At 44.0% G+C, this 11235-nt stretch overlaps 1 long non-coding RNA gene across 1 annotated transcript; it reads right to left on the bottom strand.

Annotated features, from left to right (window-relative positions):
• Positions 1-662: 662 nt before the first annotated feature.
• Positions 663-3184, bottom strand: LOC122457979. The gene is made up of 2 exons (XR_006277784.1): positions 2992-3184; positions 663-1726 (listed from the first exon to the last, which is right to left on the bottom strand). It is a non-coding gene; the product is annotated as an uncharacterized LOC122457979 (long non-coding RNA).
• Positions 3185-11235: the final 8051 nt, after the last annotated feature.

Raw genomic sequence — 11235 nt, 5'->3', positions numbered from 1 at the left:
AGAGAGAATATGTCTATTTCAATTAGCAAGCTACCATATACTTTTTCACCCAATCCTTTTCCTTAGATGGAATTCAAAAGAATAAAGCATTTAATTACAACAGTAATTTAGATGGACTAGGTATGCTGCACTTTTGTTATTTTTTTACCTATGTAACGTACTGTATTAATGGTTTACTTAGTATTTATGTGACAGACAATCACAGAACTGGGATACTACACACGAATGCAAGGTTATAGAAAGGTGTACAATACATGACATTTGTTGTATGATCATACAAAAAATTCCAGAGTAGACTGAAGGACAGATTTAGCCTTTCAGGTTTAAACTTGGTATTCTGGAACCTCTGACAGATTTCTGGATGGAATTTTAAGTTAGAATTACATATTCATTCTATTGCCAATTTAGAACAGAGGTTTTTAAGGACTTAAAAATAATTTTAGAAGTGAACTAAAAACCTGTCATAAGACAAAATGCAGACTTCTTTATGCAATTTTAGTGTCAGCTACAGACTCAGGCTAGGCTAAGTAAAGTTTGCATGAAAGATCTTTGAAAACCAAAAGCTTTTTGACTCATTTCCCTTTAGCATGGCTACTGAGGATTAACTATAAGCAAGCACTCAATACAACAGGAAGAACCCACAAAAGAAAAATGAGACTCTGTTATTGAACATTAATTTAGTAAACATACAAAAAATTTACAAATACAGAAATGTCTGTGGCATTTGATGTCCAGCCATACATTAGTTTACATGGAACAGTTCAGAAAGTAAGTTATTAGGAATTTGGGTTTTCTGGAAAAATGCAGTACAACTTCCTAAAATAATCAAACTACTGAAGATGTTGCAGTCTCTGTCCCCACCAACCTCAACAGGCCGGGACAAGTGCAATACTACAGACACACACACAGCATTGCAACTTATCCCAACCTGTGTAGAAAGGGGTACAACTTTCCTCACTTATTCACTGACTTGTCACTGCCACAGTCAGTTTTGCATGGATTTGCACAGCAGAGTATCATACAGCTGGATGCAAACCTGCAAAACTAACCAGAGAACAGTGTTCAACAAAACAAAACAAAAAAGTTAGTCTGATAGGAAGGTATCCTGAAGTTGTAGTTCTACAGCTAGCAGTACTTTAAGTGCTCATAATGCAGTAGATTACTGAACACTACCTGCACTATAAGCACTTTAGTACTACAGAAGCTGTCACATTTACTAAACTGAAAGAACTGCTATGAAAGCAAGACCACCAAAATACTTAAGCAATAAATAAAATTCACTTTCTTGATGTAGACAATAACAGGCCACCATCAGTTTTGCATAGATTTGCACAACTACATTCTTCTTGTAGTGCAACTATGCAAAACTAACAGAGGACTGCAGAGCAGACAGCTATTGGAACATCTATATTCTTAATCGGCCTGAGTGACTGGATGAAGATATAACTTCTTATGCCAGAAGGAGCACTTAGGGCAGTAGATGCTAATCTACTTCACTATCTGCACTAGATGCACCTTAGAACAAAAAGCACTTAATACCACATTGTACCTTGCAAATTACTGCAGTTCTGCAAGATGTCCCGTGGCACTTGTCAATATAATGCTACAAGTGCCTTCACTGCAGTAGGTTCTTATATCACTACCTGCACTGTAAGCACTTTGACATTACTCTGACATGACCAGATGTTCAGTAGCTCCCCAGGAGAAGTTGTCTAATTTGCACCTGCTGAAAAAGGAGAACAAAATGAATCCTTTGATCACATTCTGAATAATTGTCATATGTAATAAGACAGTGCCAACTAGCCTAAAAGCAACTGAATTAGTGCTCAGCATAGTACAAAAAGAGAAAATCAATCCAAACTACAGGCCAACAAGTGGGTTAAAAAAACAAACAAATGGGGGGGAGGGAAGAGGAGGGATGACGACAGGGTATAAGCAATACCAATACATTTTTGCTCTTCCCCACTCAACCCCCAGTTTTATCAATTCCATCAAATGTATACAAAAAACTTAAAAATGTTATGAAGTTACTTCTAATTTTTAAATGTTAAATTTACAGGAGAAAATTAAATGTTTGCCTGCAATCATAAACAGAACAAATTTAGTTATTCAGTGGATGTCTCTGCTATAATGTACTCCGAAACAGTAAATACAGCAAATGTGCAAAGCACAAGAAGTTACAATGTACTATCTGACATTCAATTCAAAGGAATGGATTTCCTAGTGGTTTTAAATCTTGACTTTGAGATTAGCCAGACAGTCAGTTATCAGCGTTACACCTGAGAATTATCTATGATATATGGCCAGACTAGTAATAAAAATAAAAACTAAATATCCATTATAATCTGTTAACAGTACAGTACTAGAGACTGCTCAAACACAGCCATGTCTCAACTGGTAATAGTTCCTGAAGTAGTAAGGTCAGATTTTAAAAGGCTATTCCAGTTCAATAAAAGTGGCACTCAAGTCAGAAAGTATGCTACATCATAATTTAGTCACAATACACAATTCATATCAGTATGAATACTCATCACCTATCAAATTAATGTCTGTAGACTACTTTGTTCTTGAAGTTGTGCATGGTAACTAAAATATAATAGTTCTATTACTTGTTCAACTAAAGAATACTGAAGTGGCATCAGTTAAAAACTGAAGAGGGATTATTGGAGTTGCCTCAGGTTGGCTGATTTACTAGGTCATTAGACAAATAACAAGCAGCAGAGTAACAGGTGAAAAACATCACAATAAATAGTTCTTATGTAATCTGGAGACCAGTACAGTAAATAAAACACCCAAAGCTTTGAAATTAAGCTAATTTTCTTCCTTTTATCAGACAATGGACTCCAAACACTACCATCTGAATTGTAATGTCTTGTAAACCCATCTTCTGGCTCGTGGTGTAATTTATTATACTCTTAAATGAAGTGAGACTAGTCACGAACATTTCAAAGATATTACAAACTCCAGGTAGCATGCAATTTCACAACTTACCCCTTTTAACTAAAAATGTTGCAGCAGAACTTGCATGGAGCAATCAACAGCCAAAGCCTTTCAGGGTTGCATGCACCGATACTGCAAAGATATGAACATCAAAATGCATTTGCTTTTCGTGAAAATTGTAAACAAAGCCACACAAGTTAAGCCATTCATTCTTTCCTGCCCATCTCTACCAGGATAAAGAGATAATAAGCATTCTCCTTTTAAATGACATCTGCGGTCTTATCCTGTGCCCATCGAGCCCAGTATATGACCGGCCCGTCTGTTCGCAATGTGTTTAAATGCAAAAGGGGGCTCTGTCCGGCTCCCACCGCCAGAGACATCGGGTAAGGCTGCAGCAGGCTGACCACCACCGTTCTGGCCTTTCCAGGCGGGAGGCGACGGGGAAGCACGCGCAGCCCCGGGGTGTCTCTGCAGATCCCTGGGGCCGGGGCAGGTGCGCCCGGTTGGCGCGGAGCCCCGGCGCCATGTGCTGCAGTCCCCCGGGCCGGGCCGGGCCCGCACCCCGCAGCACGTGCTCGGCGAACACAGGGCGGGCTGTGCCCCGCGTGGGCACCAGGGGGCGCTGTCGGCGGCCGCGGGGAGGTCACAGCCCGGCTACGGCAGGACGCCCCCGCCTGCTCTGGGCCCGGCCTACCCACAGGGCTCCGGTGCCCGCTCTCTGGGGCCGCGGCGGGCCGGCGGGCGGGGGACAGTGGGGAGAAGGAAGAGGAGGGCGAAGGAGACCGCGGCTCGTGGGGCCGCCGCTGCCCCACGCGCGGCTCGGGGCCTAGCAGGGAACAATCGGCCCCAGCACGCAGCCGCCGCCATGTCCCCCGCCCGCCTCCCCGGCAACATGGCGCCGCCGAGGCCCCGCAGCTGCCGCGGATTTCGTAATTAACCGAGCGAGCGGCTGGAAGGGCTGCAGCACGGGGCTCCCGGAGCCCGCGTCGCGTCCCGCCCGGCCAGGAGGGGCCCGGTCGGCCCCGCCCCGCCCCCCACAGCCGCCTGGGGAGCGGAGCCCGCCGCCCCCGCCCCTCCTGCGAACAAAAGCCCATGCGGAGGGGCCCGGCCCGGAGGCGCTCGGAGCCCGCCGCGCTGCCTGCTCCCCGGGACCGCCCAGCGCGCCCAACCCGCGGCCTCCCCAGCTCGCCCCGCTGTCCCGGCGCGGGCGGCGAGCAGGGCCGCAGCGGCCCCCTGCCCCACGTGCTGCTTTGTTCCCCGGCCGCCCGCTCTCCCCCGCGCCCGCCGGGCCGCAGCACAAACTTTCCCGGCCAGGCCTCCGCGGCTGGATCCCGGCCCGCTCGGGGCTGCGCGGGCGGCGGCGGCGGGGACCTGGGGGAGGCGCGGCAGCCGAGCGCGGCGCACTCGCTTTTCAAATCTCCCTCATCCCGGCCCCTCCCGCCCCGTGCGAGAGCTCGGGCGGCGCCGCGGCTGCCATGCGCCCTGCTCCCCCTCCCCCCCCCCCGGCGCCGCGCACAACAGGTTCCCCGTCAGCGCCAGGCGCGCCACTCACCCGTCAACGGCCGCCACCATCTTCCCCCTCTCCCGGGCTCGGCGCTCCGCTCGCGGGGCGTCCCGCCGCCCCCACACCCAGCGCGGGACGCGGCGGCGGGGGGGGATGGGGTGAAGTGGCGCGAAGGCAGGTCCGCCGCTGGCGGCCGGGCTCGCGGACCATGTGGGTGAATGAAGGGCGGCGGCTCCCGCCTCAACGTAAATATCCACAAGCCCCGCTCCGCCCTCATTAGCATAAAAAACAAAGTGCTTCCGAGCGCCGCCCAATCACCGGCCTCGCCCGCTCCCCCCCGCCACGATCCGGCTGCACAGCTCTCCCCCCGCCCACAAAAACTTTCTCTTTCCCCCTCCCGCCCCTGCGCTGCTCGCTGGGGCGGGGGGCGCGGGATCCCCCCCGCCCTCCCGCCCGAGCTGCGCTCCGCGCATCCTGCCTGCGCAGGTGGTGGGTGCCGGGGGGGAGGTGCACGGTGCCCCCCCCCCCGCCCCGCAGGGGCCCTGGGCGGGGTTTTGTTCGCTGAGGGCTCGCGCGATGCTGTTAAGTGCTGGGGGACTGCTCGGGGGGTGCCATCCCGCCCTGCCCCCCAGCTCCGCACATGGTCCACGCACAAGGGCTCAGCGCTGCTGCTGCTGCTGCTGCTGCTTGCTAGTGCGCTGGCTGAGGCTGCTCCCTGGTATGGCTTTCCTCCCATTGTGAAGGGGGGGGATCCCGTGTGCTCCGGGTCAGGCAGTTAAGTGGGGGGGGGGGTGAACATACAAGGCTGTGGAAATACGAAACACGAGGATAAACGAGAAATAAAGTGATGGAAAGGCTCTCTCCTCCCGAACAAAATACATCTCTCCCACCCGTACTAACATCTTAGTCTCATTTTTCCTGTCATTTAGCTGATTCCCACTTTACTCCCTGCTGGAAACTCAAACCGTTTTGCACCGCTTGTTAATTTACGTTATCGTATAATTTAGGACAAGCCGATGATTAGATATGACAAAAACACAAAGTCGAAAAACGTGTGTCTCAGCAGACGTTATTAATAATCTCGTTTTATTAAACTTTCACCTTACACTCATTTTGGAGTAAATATTGAACATTTGATTTTTTTAAAAAAAGATGTAATTCTCCGAGTGGGAAACCCCTGGAGATTTGATCCCTTTCCTTTTAGCATTTTGATCATTTTAAAATCAGCATCTGAAATCTTTCCCTTCTCAATCCCATGCTTAATTGTTAGAAACTTTGTAAAAATTACAATTGATTGGGACTGTTAGCCTATCAGATAATCTACAGTCTCCCTTGTTGCCCTACTCTGATAACAATGTGCTTTTGATTTAACAGATGTTTTTCTTCCTGAAGCCACCATTAAACTTTCCCTCCTCACTTTGTAGGACCAAAGGCCAGGAATGATAGAAATTTGACAACTTTTGATTCCAGGGACAAAATGTTGATGACATAAAAAGTACCATGATTATAACTAGGATGCTATGTAAAAGTAAAGCTCCAAGAAGATATTAGCAATTATTATTTTTTTAAAGTTTAGCACTCCTGCTATGACACTTTTTGATTGCTTTCTTAAAATTTCTCTTGCTTTGTTATAATCCTTGTGCACTAAAAATCCCTAGAAAATCATTGACAGTGCTCAAAACATGGTTAAATTGACATACATATGTATTTATTTAATATAGTTTTATTTAACTGGATATTCTGGATCTAAAAGGTGGAAAAAAAAGCTTCAATTTCTTAGTGTGTATTTTATAGGGTAGAATTCTGTATTTCATAGAAAAATATATTTAATAGAGGAAAATTCTTCTACTACATGCCAGAAATAGATGGTGAAGTAGCTTTGTGTTCCCTTCTCAAAATATAATGTGCAATTTCTGTACCTAAAATACTTTACATTTTCTGTATGATCATACAATATTACCATAATGTATTTAGCTGGCAGTATAATATTTGTTTATTAGTTATTTTATTCATCTTTGACATATAGCAAAAAAAAAGTGTGTTTGTGCATACTTTGTCCAGTTCTGTATATGTATACTAGTTGTTAAATTGCATTTTAAATAGTATTGCTAGGTTTGAGCTCTTCAGGAAAAAAAGAGTCAAAGAAATTATTTTAGCATTTTTACACCATGCTGAAAGTTGCTTGTTAATATTTCCCAGCATCTGTGTTATATAGTTGTTGGGATTTTTTGCTTAAATATATATTTACTGGCAAATAAGCAAACTTATTTTAGAAGGTTTTACCTGATAAGTGGCTATTAAAAATGAAAAAGGTAACAACTTATCAAAACCATAATAATACCAAGAGAAACTGGCACAGTATTAGAATGTTTGGAAGTTTGTTAGTTATAAATACTTAATACTGTGAGTGAAATTCTGGCCCCACTAAAATCAGTTTCCAAACACCCATGGCTTTAAATGGAGCAGCATTTCACCCCTCGTCTTTCATCTCAAATCACTTTTACAAAGATAAGTATCATCTCTTTGAAAACTGAGCTACATTAAGTGATAAGAAAATTAAAGTCACACCATAGCTAAGTCACTGGTTGGGAAATAGAGCCCAGGACATAACTGAAAACTAATAGAAGACATTTGGAATAAAGAGCATATCTTGAATTTTGGAAGTAGGTTTCTGTTTAGGAAATAGGTTTCTTGCCACCATCCATAAAGAAATATGACCCTGATATGGGAGCAAAACCATTTTGCGTAATGTTATGCAAGTGAGATCAGAGCCAATTCCTACTCAAGTCAGTGGATTGATTCACACCTAATTCAATGAGATTTGGATCAGGCACATATAACATTTTTGGTATTTCCTGACTTGAATGATCCACTTTACACTTCTAATGTAGTTTTTGAGTGGAATCCCCTAGTGTTTTAGAAGAAATACTGATAAAACTAAGTGCCTTGCATAATGACAGGTTTCAGAGTAGTAGCCATGTTAGTCTGTATTCGCAAAAAGAAAAGGAGTACTTGTGGCACCTTAGAGACTAACAAATTTATTTGAGCATAAGCTTTCGTGAGCTACAGCTCACTTCATCGGATGCATCCAATGAAGTGAGCTGTAGCTCACGAAAGCTTATGCTCAAATAAATTTGTTAGTCTCTAAGGTGCCACAAGTACTCCTTTTCTTTTTGATAAAACTAAGACTTTTTTGAAGTGGAACTATTTGCTAGACAGCTGTGACCTGCACAAACAAGGAGGCAATGTTAATATTGCCTTCTTTTGTATGCATTTGTGTACTGGTGCATATTTTTTGTGTATTATGGAGCTCTTTTCTATTTTAGATATGTGTGCAGCCAGCCCCTTTACCATAATATCTAAGTGTTTCCACAATCTTCAGTATATTTATCCTCAAACCACCCCCGTGAAGTAGGAATTATCTCTATGTTATACATAAGGAAATGAGGCACAGAGAGTCTAATTGAGTTGCACATGGTCACACAGGAAGTCTGCTGCAGAGCAGGGAACTGAGCGCAGGCCTCTTAAGACCTAGGCTAGAACCCTAACCTGAGAACCATCTGTCCTCTCCATCACCTGAAAAAGCACACTTATACAGAATGTAGGAGGACTCCATATTCCTCATGCAATATAATATGCAACAACATAGGTATGGGGCACACACATGCACTGAGAGATAGTTGATATAATAGATCTTGGTGTCAATAAAAAAATAAAATAAAATTAGTTTATTTTAATTATAATTATACTTAATATAATTTAATATAATTTTAAAAATTTAATATAATATAATATATTTTATATAATAATATAATATATTTTATAATTTTAAATATTTTTAATATATTTAATATACTTCATGGATGTAAGCCAAAGCAAAACACAGTATCACTGGACCTCCAGAAGACACAGGCAGTCTAGGCATTATCTCCTCATCAAATTTTAAGTTCCTGTCCTAACTGTATGAGGATTGTTCAAAAAGAGTTAGCAATGTCATTTTTAATGATGTCAGTTTTTTTTTTTCTTTTTAATAAAGACATTGCCTAGCACACTGGGGTTTCTGATGCAGCCTCTAGTTGCTACTGTAATGCTAACTTCAGGGGGTAAAAATCACTGTTTTCCCTTCAAAAATGGCCAAAAAGTTTTTGTTCAAACTTCAAAGATTTGTACCCCATGGGCAAGACCACAAACCTAAGACATTGTGGTTTGAAAGATGAAAGCTTGAGAAGGATCTGAAAAAGATCCTTTGGAAATACTTGGGCAACCTCTGCTTTAGGTGTTGCTGCATGCTCCTGCTCAAATAAAATCAAAAAAAGTTTTTACTGAGGGCTTGGCTATTTAAAGTTTAATGGTTATTAATTATTATTTCATTGAGTAATTCTAGTTTTCTGAGTACAAAGCAAAATTGACCAACAAGAGAAAAAATATGTAAAGAGGATGCCCTGTCTGAGATTTAAATATACTTCTCAGTCATACCATTTTTACAATAAAGGCTTTAATTCCCTCATATTTGTGTCATACTGAGGAACACTTGAATATAATTTAAAAAATGTTAACTTTAGCATTGAACAAGCAATATTTAGGGAGATAAGCCATAAAGCGGTTTAGGAACCTCTCACAGAAGGATAAGTGTCTCTATCTGATTACTGTTCTTGGGGTTTTCAGTACTATCATTTCAATGCTTAATTTGATTCCCTATCATTGATAATGTTATGAAATTCATAATCCTCTCTAAAAATCACTGTTTGTATAGGCTGTACACATTAACTTCTGCCTATAGGAATCTTCACCCAGATATGTTAGTTAATTTATTAGATGTGTGGTAGTTTTGAGTCCAGGTTTACACCTCTGTGTTCAGCCTTTGTGGGTAGAAGGGGTGAAAATTTATCAGATGCCTGCAAGTGGATAGAGGGAGGGGACATTCAGAAGAGGGGATTGCTGTTTCTGCAGCATTGCCCTGGTGTCCATGGTAGCTCCCCTGTAGAAAGTCACATATAGGGAAAGGATGGGCTGGGGGGGACTACTGAAACTAGGCATGATGAGCATTTTACCTATCCCATCACACTTGTTAGAATTAGCTGCTTCAATAATGCTGATAGAGTCAAAGGCAGCTGCAGGAAATTATCAATGATACAGGCTCTTGGAGAATGGAGAGTGAGAGTTGGAAGAATGAGTAATGTTGCTTTCAAGGGGTTGGGATTTTTATAAGCACTTTTGAAGGATACTGCTGTCACACGTGGTGGTACTTGAGGTCAGCTTCATGGAGTAGGGAGGATGCTTTGACCAGGGTGACTGCTAGTGACTGCTAACCTCCAGCTTTTTTTTTTTTTTGATCACCCACCCTTATCTACTTTCTTGGTTTGGCTGAAACTCCCTCTCCACCTTTGGCTGCCAGCTCATCAGTACTCTCTGTGCCCTCGGCTCCTCTCCTTCTAATGAGCGGTCTAGAAGCAAATGGAGGAGGAAGCACTGAAAGCAAAGGAAGTAGAAGCAGCGGCTACTGTGATTTCTCAGCAAGGAGATGAGATGAGAAGGAAAACAGAATGATCTACAGGAGGAGGATAAAAGTAGGAAGGGATTAAGGGGCAGGAGAAAGGCTGGATGGAGGACTAGAAGAACTAAGGGGGTGTGGAAGGAGGAGAACTTTTAGATGGTAAGCCCTTCAGGGCAGGGATTGTCCTCTGGCAAGGTTTGTACAGTGTCCAGCACAATGTCTTGGGGGTCCTTGATTGCTACCACAGTATACATGTTTGGTACCACTAACAATTCCGGGAGGATACTGCAGAATTGGCAAGGACTGGGACTGATGGATTGGAAGAGTGGGTAATGAATGAATTGAAAATTGAAAGACTGGGGGTAAGGATGACTAATAGATTGGGGGGGGGATTGGTGGTGGAGAGGGAGTTTACTGTAGAGATGAAGGAGAGAAAGAAAAGAGCTGGTATGAGAAATAGGAAGATTGAGGGAGTTGGAGGAGGACTGTTGTATTGCATGGGGGTAAATGAAAGGTTATGTGGAAGATTTTATGAAATGAAAAGAATGAAATGAAAAATGAAAGATTTTATGCATATTATAAAATCCCTATGTATATAAACTGTTAGTGTGTGTTTGAGGTCCTAGCTAAATCCCTTCTGGTAATCTCAGGGGCTATGCCCTAACTCTAGTATGAATCCTAGATGTGTATCTCAGGCTGTGTATCACGAGCTATCTGAGCTCCCTACTTAGATGGAGCCCTTTGTGCCAAGAGTGACACTGACTATCTTCAGTCAGTGCATGAAACATTGCACTTGACACAATGCGCCTGGTGGCTCATGTGCTGAAGGTCTCAGTGCAGCCACTGCTGATACCTTCTGAAGCTCTGCCAACACTACAGCCTCCTTCCTTGACCAATCACTGGCTGCTGCCTGGAGCAAGGTAGGCGGGCATTACGCTGTTGCTTCTGCATGGGCTCATAGGAGTTGGAAGATTCTGCTGGTGACAGATATGTAATAATAACTAACTTGCCTTCTTGCCACTCTGAGCACATGGCTGAGGCGTTTTGCTCAGGCCCGCTGTGGCAGCTGTGCTTTGGAAGGTGGCCGTCTTTGCTGCACATTCCCAACCTCCTCTCCCTCATTCGCAAGTGTGAGACTCCCCTTTGGTTCTACTGTTCAGCTTCTCCAGGCTGGATGCACTGCCTTGCCCGTTCCCGGGATCTGGGGCCTCCAGTTGGTGCTCATATTCTCAAGCACCTCTGCCTCCCAGCTGCCCCCTGACCCCATGTCCTACTGCTTCTCCATTATTCAGACCAA

This window comes from Dermochelys coriacea, chromosome 1, assembly GCF_009764565.3.
Source record: "Dermochelys coriacea isolate rDerCor1 chromosome 1, rDerCor1.pri.v4, whole genome shotgun sequence".
NCBI classification, from domain to species: domain Eukaryota; kingdom Metazoa; phylum Chordata; order Testudines; family Dermochelyidae; genus Dermochelys; species Dermochelys coriacea.
The sequence above is the reverse complement of the archived record's forward strand: the minus strand, read 5'-3'. Positions and strand labels throughout refer to the sequence as shown.